Here is a 4812-nt window from a genome sequence, read left to right on the forward strand (position 1 = left end):
AATTAGAAATCACAACTGGGTGCATCATCAATATGAAGTGTCCTATTTTATGTAACTTATTATGTCATTGGATTTTGGACAGGAACATCAAAGATGTTTTTGATTTATTCACAAGATTCAGTTCATATACTTTGTTGGAAGTCGGAACGGGAATTTCTCGTTATATTCATGGTTGTAGCACTGGCAAGCTGGAGAACAACCATTGAAGCAATACAGGCAACTTATTGTAGTACTGCAGATGTGATGCAGTATAGCTGACTCCAACTAGTTGGAATTAAGGCTTAGTTGTTGTATGAATGCTAGAATAATTGTTGATTGGCATAACACTGCAACTATATCATTGTTATTTTGGAAAACGTAATGGATATGTTCTGATGAAATATTGAAAGGCTTTTCAGAAAGCTTGGGAAAGCATTTGCAATGGGGATGCAAGTGCTCCAATCCTAGTCACACCAGCTGAAAGAACATTTTTGTTGAGTCCTGTGAAGTTTGAAGGTCCATGCGAATCTTCTCCCATTAACTTCAAGGTAATTTATGTTATGTAAAGACAGTGCATATGAAGCATTAATTAATGGTTATTCACTTGTTCTTCAAGTAAATGAAAGTCAAATATTTAAGGGTTGTGCTAATTATACCTGGGAGTTTCAGGTTTTAGGAAATATTATTGCACCAAGTGACATTGATACGTGAGATGGCGAAGATATGGAAAATTGGCTGCTGTTCTCAAATGTGAATGGGCTTATAGTCGATGGCAATGGAAAAATCGATGGGCAGGAAGCAATTTGGTGGCAAAAAGCTGACAATCTAAACACAATACTCACTGTAAGTAATTAAACCTATTAATAAAATAAGACATCAAAATATTAAATTTAACTTTTATTAATGATTTTTAATTATATTAAAAAATTTTTTTTTTTTCAAAATTACGGTTTAATGATTTTCATCAATTGTACATAGGACCAAATTTGATGTAGTTATACTTTATTTCCTTATCAATTTTCTCTTCTTTTTTCACATGGTTTTTATATGCAGTGACTTAATTGCGCCGTTAAATAATTATATATAATACAAATTTCATTTCTTAATTTTTTCAATTTTTACAATATAATTTGCTATTGTTAGTAAACAATATTTACACCACAAGTCAAAAAAAAAAATTAAATATAAATTAAATTATTTTGGTCTCTTTGGTAAATCTGTTTTATAGTTTAAATTAAAAATATTTTCTTTGTATAAATGAATTAAGATGATGTATTAGTAAAAAAATAGTAATCATTAAAATATATTTTATTAAGAAATATATTACTAAATGATCAATGTTATATAATACTTTGTTACCAAAATAAAAATAAATAAAAATAAATTGAATTTCATACAAATATTAGTGAATTTGTTTGATTTAATGCAACATATATGGTTAATGCCTAAGTTCAATTCACACCATTCTTGTATGAATCTACTGAAGCTATAAAATAATGAAAATAAATATAAATACAAATATATATAATTTTATTCAAGATGTTTAAATAGATTATTAGAATATGAGAGAAATTTGAATAAAGGAAATGATGTTTGCATTTGGAAATGAGTGATTATCATAAAAGAAAATACAGTTTGAGGAATGCATTTTCTCCTCTTTCTTTCTTTTCTCTCTTTAATTTAATATTTAAACAAGAGAATTCAATAGGAAATCTTTTTTTTTTTCGAAAGATATAGTTGTATTAAAGAAGGCCTTAAAAAAGAACCAGAGATACAAGTACCATATATGGCCATGGCCAAAAATAAGGAAACCAGCTATTACATAGAGGAAGCTAAGCCCAGTTCAAGAATTCCCCAAGCATTTACCAAACAGCATAGTACAATAATAGCCTAAGCATTTACTAAACAGCAGAGGAAATGCATCGGACTTGAGCCCAAACCGCAAAGACCCTTGGGCACCAAGCAACCGGGCAAGGAGACCCCAAATAAGTGGATCCACAGCATCAACAACCAGCGCCGTCATCCCACAGATTGCCCGACCATAGAGGCTCTTCCAATGGTGGTTGCTCCAACAAGCAAAGGGAAAACTCGTCCACTACCAAGCATCACCACCAAAAGCAGGACTATAGCTAGGAATCCAATTGAACTCTATGAAGCATAGCCATGGAGACCAAGAAAACCAATTAACCTAGGAAGAAGTAGCAGGAGAGGAAGAATAGGGAGGAGGTAAAGCCCGATCAGCCTCTCAATCTCGTATGGCCAGAGGGTGGCGGCTCCTAATCGTTCGGCTCTTTCAACCCTGGAGGATGCCTCCTCGCCTTTCACCACCATTGAAACTTCAACCCATCACTTCACCTCACAACCAAACGTCCAAACAGGGCATGCAACCCATCAAGCTAAAAGGAACAACGCGAAGAACAGAGAATAGGAATAATAGCACCACAACCAAAGCCCCACGTGCAACCACAGATCTGCAAAATACCAAACCAAAAAATATCTACAACCCAACCCAGAAAATGGGTAGGCTAAACCCACATTTTCGGGCTGGTGAAGGAACTCCCCCCCTTCCCGGAAGGGGCAGGTGAGGCCTCGGACAGGCAAGAGCAGCTACTCGAGAGTTTGAGGGACGAAGCTTCTCTTCAGAAAGAGAGAGAGAGAGAGAGAGAGAGAGTTAAGCCTACTTAGTACAATCAGTAGTGTGAGAGAAATAATGCTCTTTTCAAGGTCATACCTATCAAAAAGTCCATATGAGCTAAATTTCCAAAAATAGCAAGAGAATCATGGTTAAGCACAACAGATCTTCTTCTGCTTTGCAAATGTGTTCAATGACTTCTACATCTGTATTAGTGAAATGAGCGGAGATAATGGGAAGATCAACATCCCTTAAATCTCTGAAACTAATGTGGAAAATTCAGTGCGAGTCGCTAACACTTCTGCTTTTACAATTTCCTCCACGGCCCCAGTACTGGTTCCAATTTGTTAAAAAAAATTCAGAATCAAGAAAGGACGCTGTTGTCAATGTTACCTTCTTGGACATTTCCATTCCATGAATATTTTTTAGGCCAACCTCTTGTTTTTTTATACTAATTACTTTTAGCGTCAAGTAATAGGAAGTTTCAGTTCTTTAGAAACCAAAGGGTGGATACTAGAAGATCAGAATAAAAAATGAGCATATCAATACCAAAATTGGATCTTAATTGTACTGTAATTTGATTGTTCTGATGCTGGGTATTAGAGCCCACTCATTTTAGTTAAGGCAGTGCTTGAAAGGATTTGAATGGTAGCATTTTATGGCATTTATCAGTGGAGCACGGGTTTGGATATAACATTTGAACCTAGAGGTGGTTAACGTCGTGTAACATTTTTTCTTTTAAATTTTTTTATCATTTAAAAAAATTTTTAATTTTTAATTTAATTAGACTAATAAAAAATTTATCTTTAAAATTATGAGAATATTAACTTATTCAAAATTTTATTTAATTAGACTAACAAAAATATTAATAAATGACAGACTTAACATTTAGATATAGAAAATCAATTACACTTGAATATTTTATGCCCCTCACTTTTAATTTGATTTTTTTTGAATTCTTATTTTAAATTTAAAGAAATATATACTAGCCATTAATTTTTTTTATTGGCTAATAAAAAATAACATTTAAATTATAGGAATATAGACCCATTAAATTTTTTTTAATATTAAATAAAAAAATCAATCTTTTAAAATTTTATTATAAATTTTTAGGAAATAAATATAAAAATTTATTAAGTACATGATCACATTTAAATTACTCTAAATTAAAATTAAAATTTTAAGGGAATTATTAGAAATTAACTCATTAATTTTTTAATTAGACTAATAAAAAAATAATTTTAAAATGTTTTTATAATTTTTGTAGAGACCGAATGAGAGAGTTTATTAAGGTAAATTAGTCTAAATTAAAAATTAAAATTATAAAAAAAGTAGTCGCTAATTGAGTGAGTCTTCTAACCCACTCAAATTTAAAAAAAATATATAAAAAAATATATATATAATATAAAAATATATTTAATAATGTTTAATAAATTGATTTAATCGAAGTTAATAAAAAAAATATTAATTGAAGTCAGTTTTATAGTTTTAGTTTTAACTAATATATATAAAACAGTTAAATTTAGATATTTGTAATTATATAATTCAGTTAAAATTTTTTATTTTTAAACTTTTAAATGATATACAAAAGTTTGAGATATACTTAAGTTTTATGTTAAATTCAATTTCAAGTCATATCTCCTAATTCTAACAAAAATTTACATAATCAAGTATGTATATAAATCTCTAACCAATTCTATTCACCTGATGTATAATTCTCATTATCAACTTAAGCATTATAGCGTTGATTAAATAATTCACTCAGTGTTTTTCGTTATTATCTTGTAAATTTAATATCTAAACTTATTATTTTATATATGTAAAAGAGGATAATAACATCAATTATTTTACATAAATTTATTATTATTATTGTTAATATTATTATTTTAGAACTGTTTTCATATGTGTAATGCTATAAATTTTAAACATGAAATCCATCTGTCTAACACAAATTGAAATTATTTACAATGATGCTATAACACGAGGATGATACTAATGGTTATATCCATAATATGTATTATCTTGTGAGATAAATTTTAAGATTATAGCAAGATCTTTTTTTTTAATTATTTACAATAATATTTTCATATCAATAACAGTTATAAATTTAAAATTGTAATGAAAATTTATTATTGTCACGGCCCAACCTATGGGCCGGACCGGCACTAGGACCTGGGCCAGCCTAAAGCCCCCGAGGCCCG

The sequence above is a fragment of the Hevea brasiliensis genome, chromosome 1 (assembly GCF_030052815.1).
Source record: "Hevea brasiliensis isolate MT/VB/25A 57/8 chromosome 1, ASM3005281v1, whole genome shotgun sequence".
In the NCBI taxonomy this organism is placed as follows: Eukaryota; Viridiplantae; Streptophyta; class Magnoliopsida; order Malpighiales; family Euphorbiaceae; genus Hevea; species Hevea brasiliensis.